Here is a 21,054-nt window from a genome sequence, read left to right on the forward strand (position 1 = left end):
GAACTCCCCTCTCCACCCCCACACAGGTACCTCTGCATGCTGGCAGGTGCCATACGTCCCCACTAGCCATCTCCCGCTGCGGGGTGCCTGAAGCCAAGCAGGGAGCGAACCCTCCCTGCTCCCCAGCTCTTCCTCTCATCTCAGAACCGCCCCCCACTGCCCAGCCCGGAAACAATCACCCTTTGAGAAAGGCTGCCAAGCTGGGCGCCAGGAACAGCCAGGATGGAGGCGGGGTGGGATGGGGGTGCAGGCAATGGGCCGGGCGAGCTTTAACTCTCGAGAGCCGAGGCCCGGGCTGCCTTTGGCCCCCGCCCGCAGTCCCTGCTCGCGCGCCTCACGCTGGAGCTGCCTCCGCTGGGGAGGGTGTTGAGGGGTTGGGGGAGGTGATACCAATCCCAGGGTTGTGCTTACTGGCCTCCCTCCTCTCGCCCCCCGCCCTAGCTAGCGAGGTTGGTACCGACCATTAGCGGCGGGTCCCGCCGGCAGCTCGCGCTCGCTCGGGGGCGGGGAGTGGGGGGTGGAGGCGGGGCAGAAGGCGCTGTCAGAGCCGCGGCCGCACCGGCGCAGCCGCCGCCGCCGGAGGGACTCCGAGCTGGCCGGGTCGGCTCGGCTCCGGCCACGCGCCCGGACCCCTAAGCACCCCTCCCCGCGCCTCCCCTCCCGGCTCTAGCCCCAGCCCCCGGTGGTCCTTGCCTGCGCCTCCCGCGCGCTCCAGGCTCTGGCCACTGGTTCTCTGGGCCCAGGAGGAGCGGGGCCGGGCGGCGGGGCCGGGCCGGGCCGGGGCGGAGAGAGCGCGGGTGCGCGGACCCCGCGGCTATGAAGTGGCCCTCGGGGGCCAGCAGTCCGAGAGCCCCCGGGGAAGGTGGAGCGCGCGGCCCAGGGCAGCAGCCTGGAGGCGCCGGGGCCGGGATGTAGGGGCTGCCGCCCACGATGGACCGCGCCGGGGACGATTCGGACTCGCCGCCGCAGGTCAGTGCCCCCCGCGTCCCTCGCGGGCGCCGCCGCGGCGCACAGAGCCCCTTTATGCGTCCCCATCAGTACCCACGCCATGTCCTCCCATTTGGGTGTGTGAGTGTGTGTGTGTGTGTGTGTGTGTGTGTGTGTGTGTGCGCGCGCGCGCGCGCGCAGAGGGGACAGCTGGAAAGGGGGCCGGGAACGAACGGGACTGGGAGGCGCTGCCTGCCGCCGCCGCCGAGGGGGCTGCGAAATAAAACCTGCGAAATAAAACCCTCCTCAGGCCCAGCATCAAGGGGAGAGCTGGTTCTCAGCAGCTTGTAACAACTGGCCCAGCCTCTTAGCTGGCCTGTGCATTTCCACCTCAGCAGGTGGTTCCTGGTGGCCCAGAGGAGTCAGGGGCTAGCATCCTGTGCACCCCAACTGTCATCCCCAATGGCTCTGAGCCTCCAGACACTGACTAGTGAACTCCTCAGGGGACCCAAGCTCTGCAACTCTGTTGGGGAGGCAGAGGGACTGAGAGGTGGCAGGGGTAGCCAAGGGTCCTGGGTACCTTCAGTGTAGCAGGAGGCATGACCAAGTTCACCACCCACCCCTCTGCACTAGGTTTCAGGCCTGAAGTCCTGATTCCCCAAATTCAGAGCATACAACTTCCGAAAAAGAAGCTGAGAGGTGAGGAAGGAAAAGAGAAGGAAGCCGCAGGATCTAACAGTGCTGGCGGAAGGAGGTGACAGCCTGGTACCAACTAGTTAAGGTCAAGAACCACACACACACAAATAATGCCTTGACTAGCCTCCCCTTCCCCTTCCTGGTCTGGCCAGGCCTAGTCTCAGCCATGCACTTTTTGCATGGATTCTTATAGAAGCTGGAGCTGAGGGACTCTGGGGATTTCTTTGCTGACCATTGCTAGCCCCATGCTGGTGGGGGCAGCGCTACCTACATGAGTATCAGTCTGGATGGGGTGCCCTTGGGACCCTGAGCTTGGGTTGTATGCTATACACTGTTTAAAAGGATTGATTGGATGGAGATGTCCTTGTGCATATAGCACTGTGAAGTTATTGTAAGTGTGTGTGGAAATGGGAGGCACACAGCTTCCTAAGTTACTGGGGTTGAGGGGCCTGCAGCCTCACAGGACTGTTGCTCTAGGGTTTTTTGAGATGTCGTCTGTGCCTCCTGTATGCCTCTCTACTTCTGCCAATAGCCACCACAGAGACAGAGACATGTCCTCCCAGAACCTGCTTAGTGGTGACAATTATTGGCTTTACTTGACTTACATAGTCCCCCCTTCTTTCATATGGAATGAAGACCCTTCCCCATAAGACCCTCGAAGAGATCATTCATTCTGCCCTGTCCGTGCCCAGCACTCCCAAAGGTTCTGGAGCTGCATGCCTTTTCCCACTTGCCCCTTTGGTGGGAGCAAGAAGCCTTGCTAGAGCTAGTAGAACAGGGAGGGTTAATGGAATTGTGCCCCGTTCAGCCCAGGAGCCAAGTATCTTGTTGTGCCCATTTCTGTACTTGACCCGGGAATCACTCCATGGTCAAGCGTGTTGGAAGCTCATATGTGCTGGGCTGAATATGTGCATATATGTTTCTGGATGAGCAGTCACTAACTAGTCCACTTGAAGCACAGGACAGGTAAACCACTAAAGTGGGACAGCTCCAGTGACAGCCCATATCAGAGACCAGGGGCTCCAGAGAAAGATACCTGTGGGGCTAGCCCGGTTCCCTTCCTCTGGCCTCTTGATAGAACTGGATTTTCCCACAGTAGTTTTGGAGGGGTGGAAGGACCAAGTCGGCAGTACTTCTGGTTGTGGAGCACAGGGTGATGAAGTAGTTTGGGAGCTTTGTGAGATAGGGGGAGCATGTTGGTTCAGTTTGGCTGGAAAAGAGGGATGAGCTGGCACAGAGATGGCTGAGAGCTCCTGTCTGCCGAGAAATGGAGGAGAAGAGAGGCAGGGTTCAGGAAGAGAAAGAATCTGAGAGAGTCTGAGGCAGGCAGAGGAGCCAGCATGAGACAACAGACAAAAGACACAGAAGCATGCTCGCAGAACAACACAATGGAGGAAGGCCCGAAGGCAAAAGTCCGGCTGGTTCAGTGGTATAGTTGGGGCCGGCCCAAGCATCCTCCTTCCCAAGCTCTCCAATATCAGCAGGCATCCACCAGAGCAAGAAGGCCCCTGGGTGAAGCAGTGAGACAGTCTCCTGAGGAAAGCTCTTTCTGTGGCTCTGATGAATGCCAGAGTAATTCAGAGGGAGTCCTGAAGGCAGAAAGGGGACAGGCTGTGAGATCAGTGATCTTCAGGGAGACCTTCTCGCCTGGGTGAATCCCCCAGTGCTGAAGGATCCACCACACCCCCAATCTCCTAGCACCTGCTCCACCAACCTTCCTGATCCTGTGATAAAATGGGGTGGGGAAGGGTGTGGACTCCGGGGAGACCTGGCATCTGGGGAGAAGGAAAAAGGAGAAACTCCTTCATGCAACCCCAGGCCTCCAGGCAAGAAGAGCCTTGTGGCTCCTGCTGAAGAGCATCAGGGACCGGTAAGCAGTAGTTCAGAGCACCGGCTCTGAGCCAGGCCAAGGGCCTGTCTCAGCTCCTTCAAGGACCAGCTGAGTGGACTTTGAGAAAAACTGAGCCCTCTGAATCTTGGTTTCTTAAAGGCCTAGAAATTGAGGACCCTTCCTCTCACCAGGCTGTTTTTAGGTGAAGTGCTAGACAAATGTTAATTTAATGTATTTATTTTATATACCCCCCTGCAAATTACTCCAGAATTTGGATGGCTCTAGAATTTGGAGTAGCAATTCTCTAGCCAACCCTGGAGCCCATCAACTTGAAATGATTGCAGTCTGTCCTAACTCCCATGCCACCGCACCCCAATTGATTTGCCACACCTCCAGATTTTGATTCTTCTCCAGGCCCACCTGGGGTGTTCCTCTGTTGCAAGGAACAGAGGAACTCTCGGTGTTCCCTTACAGAACAACAGTAACAATAATATTTCCATGTCTAACTAGATTATTCTAATTTATTAGCCAATGGTTGTCTAAAAAACTTCACGCAACTTGCAAGGACTCCTCTTATTATCCACACTGAAAAATGTCAAGGTAGACAGAGATCACTCAAAATTCCGCTTACTTCCACAGACATTGACTGAGCACCTGCTATGTTCCAGGCTCTGGGCCAGTGCCGGGAACTTAGTAAAGTATCAAATAATCCAAAAATCAGGATTTTCTGTTTAGCTTTGGAAGGGTTGTGTAGATTGCTTTTTTTTTTTTTCCTGCAGCTATAGCAAATTTACTTTTCCAATGAGGTTTAGCTCCAGCCAATATTAAAATGAGTCTGCGTTCCCTACACACACAAGCTGACAGTAGGGCCAGCAGCTTCCCAGCCAAGTGCCTGGGTGAGATTAGGCCTTTGCCACCAATAAGTCCAAAAGTGGAGAGTTTCAGTCTCGATTACCAAGAGTTGATGGGATTCGGGGATAAACCTTGCCCACAGGGTTATGAATCCCACAGCTCAGTATTAGAACGGTGGGCAGGGTTTCTCTCTTCTTGGGAAATGTGAGCCAGTATTGTTGCTCCATGAAGGAGGGAGGGGTGGAGAGAGCAGAGAGAGCAGAGACAAGGCTTGGCCTTGGCTATTAGGAGTGGACTGCACCTGAGTTTGGGGACCTGGTTCTGCCAGTCCTTCCTGACTGGCTGTGTGTGGCTGGGGACATTCCTTTACCTGTCTCCCTGGCTTCTCTCCATCTTGCTTCCTTCTTAATGAGGCAGTTGAGCAATCTGGCCTCTGAGGCCATGAATCCCTTTAGTGTGAAAACTCTGGGCGATTCATTCGCCCGTCGTTCAGTAACCCTTAGAGCCCTGCACTAGATGTGAGACTGGGGGCTTTCCCTCCTGTGCTGGGCAGTCCCTCAGTCACAGCAGCCACATTTTAAGAGCTCAGTAGCCACATGTAGCTAGTGGGTGCAGATATTGGACAGCAGATACAGAATATTCCCAGCATCACAGAAAGGTCTACTGGCAAGTGCTGTTCTAGTCTTTACGTGGTTTTGCTAGGTGGCTAAGAGCATGGATTCTGGAGCCCGATTGGCTGGACTCAGATCCCAGCTCTGCCACTTACTACAGTGTGGCTGTGGGACATGACTTAACTTCCCCGTGCCTCAGATTTCTCATCTCTAAAATGGGGATAACATAGGATGTTTATGAGGAAGGAAGGAATTATTGCAGTTAATCATGATAATCACTCAGAACATGGAATAAATAGTAAGTGCTTTGCTTAGCAATTTTTATTATTCATTTATTTAATGATTCTGGTAACAAACATGCATTGAACAGCCTGCTTTAGGTCCAGCATGACACCAGGTGCTGGAGCTGTCAGTAATCAGCATGTGACCTTGCTCACATCCCTGCCCCTCCTGAGCTTCAGTTTCCTCGCCTGTGATGGGAACATGGCCGTATAGTAACCCCTGCACCACTCCTTCCCGCTGAAATAAAATATGAGAAATATGTCCTCCTTTGTATATGAACAGTGCCAGATGAAGAGGGATTAACGCTTTTGGAAGTGGATGCAATTCTATTTTATTGGAACCACTGTCACCAAAAAGCATTTCCCAAGCCCCTGTATGTTCAAAATAAAAGAAGCAAATGAGGTCCCAGATGCTGCCAGCATCTTGCTGCAGGGGGATGGAGGGGGAACTTAAGGGGCCTTGCCTGGGCTCACCCACTCCCTGGTCCTGAGGGAAAGAAAGCCAGGAAGCCACTGCCCTGAGCTCAGCAGAGGGAAGCAGCCAGGAGGCAGAAGGGCCCTCGGCCTGACAGGAGTTAGAGATTAGCTGGCTGACCCCCGGTTCTGGTCATAGCTGTGTCAGTAACTCACTGTGTGGCAGAATCTCATAGAGTCCCAGTTTCCTCATCTAAAATATGAGGAGCATGAATCATGTGAACATTTCCCCACCCAAATCATACCACATACCTTGGTAAACGCTCTACAAAATGCCCCAGAAGCAGGAGGCAAGAGAGAGAAGGGAGCCTACCAGCCAAGAAGGGGAGAGGAAATGAGTCTGAGGAGCAAGAATTTGACATCCATAGTCACAAACTAACAGGTGGACACAGGAGACTGTCTGGCCTGCAAGGCTTGTCCCAGAATTAGGAATCTGTGACTCTAGGTTGCTTCCTTCTTCTTGTAGACAAGGAAACCAAGGCCCAGAGAAGTTCTACTCTTGCCTCAGGTCACACAGCACTTGAGTGCCTTGTCTTAGTATGTCATAAGTCTCCCAACTCCCCGCTCCTCCCTGTCAGGCTTCCTGTCCTCTTAACAGGACAAAGAGAGACAGAAGGCAGTAGGAGCAGCCTCCCTGAAGCTCAGGGGAAAGAGGCTCAGTGTCAACGGAGACCCCAGAGCCCCTTTCAGCCGACTGGAACAGACCTCTCTCCTCCTCTGACAGCCGGCCCAAAAGAACCAACCCTAAACCATCTCTGACAGGGCCCCAGGGAAAGTCAGCTCCTTCAGGCCACAGGCAACGCATTAAAAATACATACAAAACTTTAATTAAATCAGTGAATCATTAGCCTGCTATAGTATGTCCATGAGCACTCTGACCAGAGGAATAAGGTCAGCCTGGAAATCATCAGGCTGGGTGAGCTGTCAGGGGCTTTCAATGGCTTGAGACCTGGGTTCTGGGGCTGCCTGGCCTCTGCTCAGCCCAGGCCTGAAGTCCTCTGGGTCCCCATTAGTTGATTGAGGGTCCCCTCAGGGGTGTCCCCCTAAGCCTGAGGAAATCCAGGGAACATCCTCAGCCCAACTTCCCGCCGACCAGTGCCTGGTGTCCTGGGAGCTAACAGCCAACTCCCAGAGGTATCAGCACTGTGTCCCCTGGGAGGTGAGTTAGTGGAATCACGTAGCCTGAGCTAGCAGGCCGCCCCACGCTGCCTTCACATGGCCCCCCTGGGCATAGATGTAGTCCCCTGAACTCAGTGCCCTGTGCTGACTTCTCCCCTGCGCCTTCCTGAACACAGCACAGAGCAGGAGGGACAAGCCCTTGTTCCACAGGGAAGTCCTGGCCAGCACTCATGCAGGATTGACCATCATAGGCCAAGAAACCTTGTTCACAGGCGGCAGGTGGCTCATGCCACCAGGCTGCTTCAGTTGACGTACAGCCTCTGGGCATGTTATTTTCTTTTTCCATCGGTTTCTGAACTTAAACTGAAGTATTACTCTCCTAACTCATCATTGGTCAATATTAACTTCTTCTCCAACCCATAAATCTTTCTCTCTGGGAACAAGTCTCCCAGCTGCTCCCAGCGTCCACATCTCCCCAGGCCCCAGGACTAGGAGACACAGCAGGCTGCCGTGCACACACACACACGTGCGCACACTCCTCCAGCCATGTCCAGCTCACTCTTAGCAGCACATCTGCAACCTCTGGGAGGTGCTCTTCCAGGCATGCTCTGTGCCTGTTTCCTTATGGTGACGGCCAGCAGGAAGGTGCACCCAGCAGCCTCACCTGACACCACACACAGGTGCCCACCCCAGCCCTACTACAGAGAAAGCTCTCTGACCCCCCAACTCCACCTGGGTGTCTCATTGACAGACCTAATCAGACTTTCTAGATGACAGGTTCTTTTTATTATTATTATTGGGGTAAAAAACAAACAAACACGTAACATAAAATTTATCATCTTAACCATGTTTAAATGTTCAGTGGTATTAAGTACATCTATATTGTTGTGCAACCGTCCATATCCAGAACTTTTTCATCTTACAAATTGAAACTATATTTGTTAAGCAACAACTCCCCACTTCCCCTTTCCCCCAATCTCAGGTAACCACCATTTTGCTTTCTGTCCCTTTGAGTTTGACCATTTTAGGTTCCCACCTATAAGTGGTACCATCCAGTATTTGTTCTTTTGTGACCAGCTTATTTCACTTAGCGTAATGTCTTCAGGTTTATCCATGTTGCATCCTGTGTCAGGATTTTCATCCTTTCTCAGGCTGAATAGTACTTGTTTGTATGCATATACCACATTTTGTTTATCTGGTTGACAGGTTATTTGATGCCAGGACACAAGTTGAAAAGTGCTCAATAGTAGTTGTTCTCCCCACTCACCCTTCCCACTCAGGGGCTGTTTCAGGGTAGGGGCCCAGCAGATACCTGCACGCTCTGACTTAACGTACGTTCCAGGCGTCAGAACACAGAGAGGAAGGAGTACCATTTTATTTGAGGAGAGCGGTGTCTGGTTTGGGCCTCTGGTTGTTCCCTTCACCATCCAGTGCTGACTGAGCGTTCCTCAGTGTCCCGCCACTGCGTGACAGTCTCCAGAATGAGTGCACCTGCCAAGTTCTCCTCAGCTGCTGGAGGTACAGTGAGGGGAAGAGCATTCCAGGTGAAGGTGTTGCCTGAATTCTGTTCCAGACCCCTCCCTACTCTACCATCTTCCTGAGACTCTGAGAGAGAAATCTTCCCTTTCCTCCCAGAACCCTCTCCTAGGGTCCAGAGGCCTGGGTGACCCCCAGGATCCCTGTGGATGTGGTGAGCCTGCCTTAGTATGAACATTTGCAGTGTTCAGGCTCCATCTCAGCAACCCATAGCTATCCCGCTGCTGGCTGTATAGCGCATGGCCTATAAAACATAGATAGTGTCAGTATAATCTACTAGCTGGGGGACTGAGATTTAGGGACCCTTGATTCATCATGTTCATGCCTGCTTGCTCACAGGGGGAGCGCACACTGCCCAATCTAGGCTCACAGGCCTTCTTGGACTGAGCCCCCCCACCAACCCACCTTCAATGCCTTTCGTTAACTATTTCTCATCCAGGCAATATGGTTAGCCGACTCTGCGGGAGGGACCTAAAGCATAGAGCCCAGGTAACAGATGGGGTGGGAGAGCCGGGGAGAAAGGGCAGGACAAGATAGGGCCCAGGGGTCTATGGTCCTAGACCCCTGCTGATGGCCAACTCTCAGCCCCAGTGACATGAGAGGAGACTGCTCTGACAGTTCTGGAGGCAGAAAAAATGAAGAGGTGATGCCTGGCTTTCTGAAATCCCCAGTCCTTCCCTGAGTGCAAGTCTCTGGACAGGGACACAGGACTAATTGTGTGTGTGCGTAGGGGGTCGGGGGGTGGTCCCAGTACCAGGGCAGGCCCAGGCTGTCTGCTTGTAGCAAGGCCTCTCAGTCCCAGCTTGGGTTCCAGATCTGTGAAAGAGGGACGTAGACGGTGTCCGCCCAGGGGGCTGTGCTGAGGCCACAGTGGGAAATGTTAGTGAAAGTGCCAACAAGAGGGAGCCCGCTGGGCCTGGAGATCAGAGCAGGGCAAGGGGAGCTGGGCCAGACTTCAGGCTTTGCGACCTTGGCCTCCCTACATGTGGCAAATCTCCCTTCTCCAGGTACCCCAGCCACTCCACGTACACCCCCATATGGCACACGGACTCATGCCAACATGGTTGCTTTCTATGGAGCCCAGCCTCGGCACGGCCTCATCCTTGGGGAGAGGAAACTGCTAGAAAAACTGCCCAGAGGCCTGTCAGTGCTGACCCAAAAGGAAGGAGCTGCCCCTTTCTCTCGCCTTCTCTTCCAAGTACTTAGATTCGGCTGAATCTTACAACAAGGTGGTAGTTGTTATAATTACTGTTATATTTTACATTAGTGAACATTTTTAGTGCTAATGATGTGCCAGGCCCCATGCTACATGTTTTCTATGGATTTTCTCATTTGATCTTAAAAATAGCCTGGTAAGAGTTACAGATAAGGAAACCGAGTCACAGAGCTGTGGGTGCAGCTTCTGCTTTGTGCCAGGCTCTGGACATGGGATCCGGAGGAGCTCATGGCCTGCGGGCTGGGGACAAAAATGAAAACCAATGAGTGCATAACAGGTTACATGACTAGACAGTTGCTACACGGACCCGTGAACGCTCAGGCCTGGGGAGGAGACAGCAGGGAAGGCTTCAGAGGGGTCACAAAGCTCGGGACAGTCTCACCAAGTCAGCATCTTCACCAAGAACCACACAGACATCAGCAGCAAGAGAAGGTGAGGCACAGAACAGTCTGGACCACATGAGGGTGGGGAGGATGGTGCTGTAGGGACAGACTGGCGTTGGCTGCTCACACCCTCCCTCCCTCCACGGCATCCGAGTCCCAGCCTCACCACAACCTAAGAGGCTTTGCACAACTGTCCCAGTCCAGCCACGCTGCAGACCCTTAGTCCCAGGACCAGACCCACCAGGCTACCTGGACTTCTTGGTTCTGGTCCCCAGACCTTACCAAGATCATACGCCTTGCCCTCTGACCTGCTGGGGTCCAGTGGGTGCCCAGTCAGTCGCCACCACCTGTGCCAGGCTCCACACTGCAGATTCTCATTACAACCAGTGCTCAGCACCCCACCCCAGGTAGCACAGCCTTCCCAGGTCTCCTCTGTAGATGGAGATTGACAAGATGAGGGCTGTGCCCCTCCCAGCTCCCAGAGACCAGGATGCTAGGATGCTGCATTCTCCCCGCCCTCTCCTGCCCCAACCCCATTCACACTGGGCAGCTGCAGGAGAGGGGGCCTCCCAGCCACCTACCTGTGTGGCTCTTGATCAGCCGCTGTTCCACTAGCAGCTGCTGATTTGCTTGCCTGGCCCCTGCTGTTCATTTTGTATCAGAATCTGCTGAGCCCTCCTCTCCTGCTCCCCTCACCCCTACTCAGGCAGGTGTCTGTGGTGGCCTGAGCCCATGAGCCTGTCCCACTTGGAGGTGGAGCTCCAACTGCAGATGTCCTGAATTGCCCCACAGCCCTCACAGGGCACTCACTAGGCATTGCATCAAACTGGGCACTGGGCGGCTAAGGCTGATGTGTTAAAGAGCGCTTTGCTGTAACTGTATGCAGAATCCAGGGCAGGACGGCATCCTGGCCGGGACTCTACCTGTGCTGGGGGAAATGTACTGCCAGTTCTGCTCAGCCTGTTTTCAAGGGGGCAAGGCCAGGCTAGGGCAGGCAGAGGATGCAGGGGAGTGTTCTTAACAGCAGTAAGGGCCCTATACTCCCAGGCCCTATAATGCAGGGTCACAAGAGCCGTTCTAGGTTTGCTTATAAAGGTTGACCCGTACGGCCTTCACACAGGAGCTAAGACCGAATGTGACAGTGGGCTGGAGAAGAAGCACCAGCTCTGTACTTGGCACTCGCTCCCATAGCCAGGTGTCACACAGCGGGTGGCAGTGGGCTCTGAGTAGGGGAACCACTGCCTACTGAGCCCGGACCAGTCCCTGACCATGTCTGTTGCTGATGTGTTGACTCCTGTTACTGTTTCATCAGCTCAGCACACTCTCAGAGGGCCCAAGTTTGGATAAAATAGTATATGGTCACAAACACTCTAATGAATAGGGTCAGGGAAGGCACCTTCAGCACAGACACTTGGTGCAGGCACCCAGGCTAGGAGGAGGAACATGTGTTTCCATCAAGCCCAGTGCAGAGGCAGAAGAGTACCTCTGAGAGGGAGCCAGCAGGGAACTCAGGCCAGGAGAGGAGACGGTGGTGCTGCGAGGGCGCCTGTGAGGGTCACTGCTACCATAGGAGGTAGCAAGCCTCAGGCAGGGGTGTAACCAGGCCACTGTCTGACTGGACACTGTCCAACAGGGCTCAGAAGTAGTAACCAAACCCAGTCGAGGGAGTGCAACTTGTGCCCATGAACACACGTACTTACTTATTCAGCTGGGGTGCTGGCCATGGGCACACACGTGTGTACACAAGTGAGTGAAGAAGTGAGCTGCTGCTCTATGAAATCACTCAGAAAGGGGCTCTGTAGTTCGCTGAGACATCCTCAGCAAGTTCTCAGAAAGGAAGCCCCAGCCCCAGCCATGGTCCTAAGTGAAGCTGAGGGTGCCTCGTTCACCTTTGGAAGGCTGACATCTTCCCAAATCAGGTGGCTTTGAGAGGATAGTGAGTAAAAGGGCAGAAAGGCACAAACACCGAACTGATACTTAGACTTCCCCAGGGCAAAGACTTGTGACAGCCAGTGGGCCCAGGTACACACATGCCCCCGTGCTGGGTGATAGCAGAGGTTTGGCAAACAGGAGCAGCAGGGTCAGAGGCCAAGGCGAAGAAACAAGGTTGCATCTGGACGAAAATAAGGAGAATACTCGCTTGTGGGGGTCAGGCCTGACTTGATCTTTGGGATCCTGCCTCTAAACTGAGCCCTCATCCCCTGGGGCTGGCCCACACCCTGGCACTGGGTAGAGATGGGAAATTACTATCTGAATGGACAAAGCAGGTTGGCCTGTCTCCAGAGCTCTCACAAGCCCTGCAGGGAGTGACTGTGGTGCGGTGCTGGACTGCAGAGGTCAGAGACTGTCATGGAGGGAAGTTAGATAGGAAACAGGAGAGGATACAGTTAGAGCAGTGGGGTGGGGCCATGGCAAAGAGCAGTGAATGCCAAGCTAAGTAAGTTGCCATCAGGGGGAGATACAGAAGGTTCTGAGCATGAGCAAGTCGATAAGGTAGCTCAGGCAGTGGGGTGGACTCTGAAGAAAGATCACAGTGGAAGGCTATGGAAGCGAAGGTCTGACCTGGGTCAGTACTGGGGGCAGACTTCCCAGGGCCTTGGCGCAGAGCAGGCCAAAGGAGACGAGGACCGGCTGATGCAAGTAGGAGGGGGAATTGAGGACGGCCCTGGGATTTCACGTTGGCTGCCAAGACAGATGACAGAAAGAAGGAAGCCTGAGGAGGAGCTGCTCCGGGAAGAAAGGTGATGGTTGGCTCTTACTCACGTTGAATTTAAAGTCATAATGGAGTATTTCAGACAGTAAAGAAGGCATAACAGCTCCACAGTGAGTGTGGAGAAAGCGAGGTGAGGAGAAACCAAAGGGCCTCACACTGCATAAGGCCAGCGTTAGGCTTTGAGACAGGGAGGTGTCCCTACTGAGTATCCCAGCCACTCTTCCTTACTGCCTCTTCTTTTGGGGGTGAAATGCAGCATTCAGTGTCTGCAGCTTCCATCCTGCCTTCCAGCCACCAGAAGTTCAGCCGGAGGGAGTTAGAGGGAAGCAATTCCAAGCACTCATTCCAGGCCCTTTCCAGGTTGATAATTACAGTACCTTCTGTTTATTGGCACCAATCATGTGTCAGATGGTTTATATTGATTTTTTTCTAATCACCCTAAAAACCTAACGGGGAAAACACTATTTTTATTCCCATTTTACAAATGGGTGGAAACGCAAGGCTCAGTGAGGTTACTCTGCCCAAGTCATGTAGCAGAGGAAGAGAGACTGTAGTGTGGTGCCTCGGGCTATCTGACTTCAGGGCCCAGAACCTCTCCATGTGCCACTCTTCCAAGCAGAGGAGAGCAAAAGAAGATGGGAAGAAGGGAACCGAAGGCTGTGACTGTGATTAGGTTCTGCCATTATCCTCAGAAGCTGTGGGGGCAAGACAGGAACTATGGGTCAGGAGGTGACCTGGCCTCTTTGTTGTGGTGGATAGACTCTAAGACGTCCCCCCCCCCCAGCCCCTGACTCCTGCTGTCTATGCCTTTGTGTGAAGGCATTCCCTCCAGCGTGGATGGCACCTGTAACTAGCCTCTAACCAACGGAACATGACAGAAGTGATGGGCCGTCACTCTCATGATTACATTCTGGTATGTAAGACTCTCTTGTTAGCATACTTGCTCTAGATTCCCCCTTGGTGGCTTGATGAAATGAGTGGCCATGTTGGAGAAACCCATGTGGCAAGGAACTTTGAGCAGCCTTGCTGAGGGCAGCCCCCAGCCAACAGCGAGCAGAAAGTGTGACCACTTTCTATGACCAGCAGACAGTGGACTCTGCCTACAACCTGAGAGAGCGTGGAAGCAGGTTCTTCCCTGATCAGCCCTCCAGAGGAAAGCGCAAGCCAACCAATACTTTGCTGCCTGTGAGACCCTGAGCAGAGGTCCCTGGTAAGCTATGCCTGGGCTCCTGACCCACAGAAACTGAAGACAATAGACGCATGTCTTTTTAAGCTGCTAAGTGTATAGTAACTTGTTAGACAGTACTAGAAAACTAATGCACTTGTCTTGGAAGCAGTGACAATCTTTTCAAAAAGCTGGCATGGCCAACAGAATGTGCCTGGGGCAAGGATGGAAAGATAGCAAGGAAGGAGGGCAAAAGACATGGGGAGGTGACACTTCCCAAGACCAAACCTCTCCCCAGACACAGCCCTAGTGGAATGCCAGCTGGGTTGCAAAGTTCTCTGCAGGGACTGCTCTCCAGTCCTGAAAACTCCAAAGCTAGTCGTGACTGTCACTGTCTTCCCCCATCCCTCAGGAAAGCACTGAACAGCCATGCGCTGCTCTCTGTCAGCATGACAGGGGCTGTCCACTGTCCTGTGGGTGATCAGCACCTTCCTGCTGAATTCTTCTGTCACCCAGTCGTTCACAGTAACCCCTCATGACCTACCATGTGAGGGCTCTCACAGGGGGTTCTCCATGGACCTCACTGACCACTGTCTGGCTGTTTACCGTCCTCCATCAGGTCTATATCCTGCAGCTAGCTGTCTCCCTGGCTGCTACACCCTCCCTCCTATCCCCACTCTTGAGGAGCTGAGCCGTCTGTGTGCTCAGGCCCCAGCTGAGAGCTGCAACAAGATTTCTCCACCAAACGAAGCACCTGATTTTTGCTCTAAGGGCCTCCTACATGGAAGCTTGGGGTGAATGGCATCCTTCTGCCTGAAGACCATTAGCTGTTTGATTCAGGGAGCTTCAGTAAAATCCACCAGAGCCAATATTTTATTCTGTTCAAGTTCCTGCAATGAACCAGAATGGACTTTCACTTGCACAGTACCACGTGACCAAGCTCCAATTTTCCTTTTTTACTGAATCAGAATCTAAATCTAATCCAAAGGCTATATCTGAAAAAAAAGAAGAGCGAGAGGAAAGAAGGGAGGGAAGGAGAGAAGGAGGGAGGGAGGGATGGAGAGAGGGAAGGAGACCTAAAATAAACAATGAATTGCATTTCCTGACATTGCTGGGCTCAAAGAAAACCAAGTATAAAAAGTATTCTTTACACAAGCCTGAACTGAACTAAAACTTACCTCTGCCCAAGCCCTTGGCTTGGTTTTCCAAATTAGAAGGGAACAAGATGGTGTAAGATCTGGAATCCACACTGCTGTCACCCTTCCTATCAGAAGTATCCATGAGTGAGTGCCAGCAGTGGCGAGGCCCGGAGTCAGGACATGGACCTCCCCAGGTCTTGGGCCTTCCTCTCCTCAGTGCTGCACCATGAAAGCAGGGTGGGGGAGCCCCTTCCTGCTGTACTTGGCCTGAGCACAGGCTGGCAGGGCAGTGTTGCCCCAGCAAGCTTAGGAAGGTCTGGCCCTGAGGGTGCCCCAAGAGACCAGAAATACGTGCTGGGTCTGCAAGGGGGAGTCAGGGTGGGATGGGGGTGTGCTGATTAAAGAGTTCAAAGGCCTGAGCTAGAGCAGTTCTTGTGGCAGTTAACCCTAGGACCTTGGGTTGATCACACAGGCCCTTCTAATCCTCATTTTCCTCATATGTGAAAAGGGGATGGCATCTCCTTGCCCATCTCACAGAGCTATTGTGAACATCAAAGGTAGGGCTCAGGGCTGTTACTGGGAAGGCTTGCAATTCCAACCAAGCACCCCATTAGGACCTCACTTAAAACTTCCTCGAGTAGAATGAGCTATAAGAGTCTCACTCCCTCCTCTCCCTCCCCCTGCAGGTGATGGGGGCAGGGGAGGAGGAAAAGGAGCAGAAGGCCTGGGGGTGGTGAGGGGAGAGAGGCCAATGCCTCTGCCCTGCAGCCCCCCACACCCACCCCAGCAGCAGCTGATGGCTGGAAGCTGGGGAGAAGTTGGAGATGAGATGGGAGTGGACAGGGTATCAGGAGGACAGGGCTGGGTTAATGAACTATGGATTGAATGGACCAGGAGCGGATCAGCTCTGGCACTGAGCTTTTCCTGAGCAGAGGCCGCAGAATCAATACTAATCCCTTGATCCATTCAGGGGTTCCTGCAGATCGTGCCTCCCTTCGATGGGGGAACTGCCTGGAGCTGGAGGGGAAACCTGTAGCTTTGACTAGCATCCTTCCTGCTCTCTTCTTTTAAAATTTCCCCTCCTTCTGCCTCCTGTTGCCACATTCCTGCTGCCATGCTCAGAGGGCTGGTACCTTCCCTAGCCCCAACCTCCTCACCCTCACTCCACCTGGGCCTGGCCAGTGGATCAGTGGACCTGGTTACGTTCCTCCACGAGGAGGCTTCAGCATCTGTTTCATCAGCCTCAGGGGACTCAGGCTCCTAAATGACAGGCTTGCTTTTTTCCCTTCTCACATACAACAGAAGCTCTCTCAACCAGCCTCCGCTTCATCCCTTGATGGACTGAGAACATTGACCATTCTGCCTTCCACCCGTCAAGCACTCTAACGGGTGCCTGTGCACGTCTAATGCCAGCTCTCCCCTCTGGTAGCCTGCTCCTGCTCACACGGGTTGAGCCACATGCTGGCCTGCAGGCCAAGGTCTGTAGTGTTTATTTGCAACCTGTTTACAAAGGTCATGCTTGTGATCCTCACCATGGAATATGATATAAACCATGAAACATAAGCTGGAAAGAAGGAAATGTGTTGTTTCTATGAAAATTAAGTTAAATGCTCTCAAAAAACTTTAAGGTGAGTCTAGAGAAAAAGTTCTCCAAATTAGGTGAAGATTGGGAGGAAAAGCCATAAAAATTCTAAAGGATTCTGCACTCAGATTGCACATCAAGTGTCCTTCAGGTCTTGGATCACTTTAAAGAAATCAACAGGAGATCACAGGCATTGCCCTATGGCCAGGATGGTTCCAGAAATGCCAAGCAAAGCCCCCAGCTGACTATTGGCCCAAGCAAAGGCCTAAGTCCTGTGTGGAGAAAGCAGAAGTGCTACAAGCTAGCCAGTGATGAGTGGTTTGGATTTGGGGAAAATGACCTCGTATTGTGCGATGATAAAGAAACATCATCTGCTGAGCTCTTGGCTCCTTAACTGTTACTTGAATTGAAACATGCACGGTAAGCATGTATAATTTTGAAGGATTCTTCACTTTAACAGACTCCTTTGGCTAACCAATTAACTACTTTTGCCAGTCATATTGGGTAACACAGCTAGTATCATCCTGCAGAGACGAGTGCCTTAGCTGGTTTCTGAGCTTGTTTCTAATTGACCTCCATCTCTCTCTCTCACACACACACACACACACACACACATTCACATGCATGCACACACACAATCTTTGCCACATCTCACATCAGCCTTAGCTGTGTTAAGTCCCTCCTTCCCTCTGGGTCAGGAGGTGCTGGAAGGAAGCCCCTGCCCCTTCTCCCACGTTGCCTGCTGCATTGCCCATAGAATCTAACACAGTGCCTGCCCACTACAGATCCTGAAATACTATTTGTTGAATGGAATTAAATAAGCCTCCTCCTCAAGAACTACAGACATTGATAAAGTTTGAACACATGTAGACTCAGAAGAAAGCCTTTCCATGCATTTGGAGTTGTCCAGTCTTGAAGCCAATCTCATGGGCCCAGCCTCTCTTGACAGGCTGACTGGCTCTACCCCAGCCTTGGGCACATCACAACCCTCCCATCTGAGTCCAGACACTTTCTAGTATGTACAACTCATGACACCCTAAAGCCCTTAGACAAATTCCTATTACCTGGTCTTTCCAGTCATGGCCAATCTCTGCGAGTAATTGGCCCTCAAATTATGACCGACTTCCCTGGAAAGCTGTCATTTCAGCCTCTTGCCTTGACTTTGACCTTGACTTGCCCACCTGACCCCCACTTTTCTCACAGAGGACATTTCTTCATCCTCATGGAGTCCTAACTGTTGCTACAATGGCAGAACTGAAAAGTCGTTTGAGCTTTCCCACTCCAGCTTCCATATATTTTTTTTTTAATTAAATTTATTGGGGTGACAATTGTTAGCAAAATTACATAGATTTCAGGTGTACAATTCTGTATTACACAGCTTCCATATTTTAAAGATGAAAGTATAGGCCAAGGAGGACAAGTGGTGGGACCCCAGTCCCCAGTGGAGAGCCGGCCAGAATACTGTCCAGGCCACTTCATCCCCACCTCCTTACCACTGCCTCCCATTGCTCTGCTCCTGTTGCCAAATGACCCTCCTGCACTTGACCACACACGCTCCACCCCCAGTGTAGCCTTCCTCTATGTCCAGTAGAGGCTTCTGAGAACACCCAGGGGAGTGGTAGCGCCTCCTCATGTCTGCACTTGCTGAGGGAAAAATGATAGTTGAGGCTGGTCACAGACATGAGTGACCACAGCAGACCCTGGGGCCCCACACTCATTCATGCCTGCAGTTTGCTGTGAGCCACGCCTGGCTGCCTCTAGCCGACTTCTTCAAGCATCTCATTCTCCCTGCCCTTGCTCCTGCCCCTCTCCTGGCTTCTGGTGCTCCTCCATCTGGGTGTTGATTCTTCTGCCTGCTCTCACCAAAGGCCCAGGGCAATTCTGGGGTCTGTGGCAGACACAGCCTGCGACCATAGAGAAGTTGCTGCCATCCCTCCAAGGCCCGGGCAGAAGAAGTAGGCTGCGGCAAGGTAGGCGTCCTCATCTCGGACTTGAACCTCAAATCTGGAGTTGGGGTAGGTGCCGCCTCCTCTCTGCCCCAGGCCCTCCTCCAGGTCTCCCCAACCCGGCCTCTCAGCTCCAAGCCCGATTTCCCCAAAACCCACCCCTGATGGCCAGCTGGCTTTCTCCAAGGCTGGGGCCTCTCCGTTCTGCTTAATAACTGCCTGGTAATTAGCTTCACGATTTCGCTGCTATGCTTATAATAGCCTCCATTAAAGTTATGGGGTTTTCAAGCCGTAATGGCTTCCAGAGTAATTAATGCACAACTGGGTTTATTGCTAAGTTTATTTTTAAAGCTTTTCTCCCTTATTCCCTCCTCCCTTTCCTTTCATAGATGGTTTGAGCAAAAAAAAAACCAAAATGGGACAGAACTGTCTCTCCATGGCCCCCTTCCAGCCTTGCCCCCATCTACCCCCACCACCTCTCCCCCCGCCCATCCCCCTTCCTGCTCCTGCCTCCAGGGAGGTACTGGGACAGCAGTAGAGGCGGCTTTCGTGGAGGAGGGTGGCTCTAAGCTGGGGCCTGTTTGTGTCCCTGTGATCACTCCACACCTGACCAGGTTCGGGGCTCTGGGGTCTAGAACCTCTCTTCTGATGCACCTAACAGCAGCACAGGACCAAAGAGCCGGGATTTATGTCTGTCTGCACCGTGTCCGGGCTGTGACCTCAGGCAAGCTACTGATCCTCACTGTCCTCAGTGAGTTCCAAGTGAAATAGTGACAAGGACAACACGTCCCACCCATCGTTGTTGTGATATTGAACATGAACTGTTGAGGGTCGTCTTTGGACACAAGTGCTACCTAACAGCTATTATTACTAAGGACAGCCCAGCAGGCAAGCAGGAAGTCGACAGGTGCCAGAGGTAGAGGCATGGACGAAAGAGACAGTCCAGAGGAAAAGGGGTGAAGGCAGCTAAGTGAGTGCACAGCAGTAGGCTGGACGTGCACACCCAATTGGCACGCAGCTCATCTTGTCATTGCTTTCTCCATCTGGGGCTTAGAACCCTCTCCAAGATGAAGGACATTTGAAAAAGCTCCATTGGGAGGCGCTGAGAACCTAGAGCACATCTCTCAGCCAGGCCTGTCAGCAGCTCTCCTGTCCTCCATCAAATGTGGCCTAAGATCAGCGAACCAAACCAAGGCCTTGATCAGCCCTTCTCAGCCGTCAGTGGCCTTGGAGTGGGGAGTAGGGCTGGAGCTAGAAGTGTGGCATGAGGTGACTCTGCTTCACCACACTCAGTACATGAGACCCAGACAGGTATCCTGGGCTGGGACACTGGGCTCTGTCACCTATTGGGGCCATGGAAGAGGAGTCTGTAGGAGACACAGCACACACTCCCCAGGATTATTTTTCCTGCTGTGTACCCCCACGGTTGGTCCTCGCCTGTAACCTTTAGCCCCAATGGGCCTTGCATTCCCCTGTGGGGTGAGGGACAGCCTGTCTACACCTGCCTACCAGGAGACTGTGGAGCCAGAGCAGGCCTTGGATCGTGGGGTGATGGGGCTTGCTGGCTGACCCAGGCGACCACAGTGCTCTTGACTAGAATACTGGTTGTTTCACAAAATGTCTGAACTCTTTGGAGACAGGACTCTACAAGCAAAAGAAAACACATTGTTTCCAAATGTGGAGGAACAAAACTCCTCCTCACCCATAGCTCTAGGCTGCCAGCAATGAAAGACACATACTACCTGGGGACAGTGGCCTCTGAGGGTTTCACTGCGGAGCGCTGGCATCTGCATCATGCATGGTGCTCAGCACAGAAGTAGAAACGAGAACAGGGTGTGACAATTTCCCTGGTGGTCACAGGGCTCTATGCTACTCTCCTTGTGACATGCGAGAATAAGGCCCAGGGGAGGATGCTGCCTGCAGACCCTCTGCAGAACCGAGGCAATTTGAGCAAATCCATCCTCTTCACAAAGGCTACCACTCCTGGGGCCCATGCTGCCACCATTTTGAATGCTGTCTCCCCAGGACGCGGCTGCCCCCATCAGGACCACCTCTTCTTGCTGACACCCAGCTCCGGTGACCAGTGCTCTGTCCTGCACTGAGTGGGTGTTCCACAAGAATCTCCTGTTGACATCAACAAAGGGAGGGCACTTGCAGCATTTCCTCCTAGGGCCTGTTCCCAAGGCATCTCTTGTTTGTCCTCAAAGGACTCACCCAATGCTCACCCCTTTAATTCGGGCTATGAAAAACACATCTGGGCCCAAACATGTGGACAGCACAGTAGCTAACATGTCTTGAGCACTCAATTATGTATACGTCAAGTGCCATCCTAAGGGTTTTATGGGTGCTGACTTGCTTAATGCTCAGAACCACCTTGTAAAGTAGGTACTGATAGTATTCCATTTCATAGATGAGAAAACTGAGACATGGAGAGTTGCTGTAATTTGTCAAAAGCCATATGGCTTGTTGGTGGCAGAGTTGGTGTTTAAACCAAGGCAGGTGTGTCTGAAGTCTGTGCCCTTAACCTCTGTGCCCTGCTGAACACACAGAGTGTGGCAGTGCCACACCATCATTTCTGTGGGT

General features: G+C 52.8%; 1 protein-coding gene across 4 annotated transcripts in view; it reads left to right on the forward strand.

The window, feature by feature from the left end:
• The first annotated feature begins 333 nt into the window (after nt 1-333).
• B3GAT1 (beta-1,3-glucuronyltransferase 1) overlaps nt 334-21,054 on the forward strand; it is a 29,711-nt gene continuing 8,990 nt past the window's right edge. The window contains exons 1-2 of one of the 4 annotated variants that reach the window (XM_074321849.1): nt 334-969; nt 13,459-13,552. The gene's annotated coding sequence lies outside the window, so the exon portion shown is untranslated. The remainder of the gene's footprint in view (nt 970-13,458; nt 13,553-21,054) is intronic. The other 3 variants (XM_074321848.1, XM_019717774.2, XM_019717770.2) reach the window with 3 other exon arrangements.

The sequence above is a fragment of the Rhinolophus sinicus genome, linkage group LG16, assembly GCF_036562045.2.
Source record: "Rhinolophus sinicus isolate RSC01 linkage group LG16, ASM3656204v1, whole genome shotgun sequence".
In the NCBI taxonomy this organism is placed as follows: domain Eukaryota; kingdom Metazoa; phylum Chordata; class Mammalia; order Chiroptera; family Rhinolophidae; genus Rhinolophus; species Rhinolophus sinicus.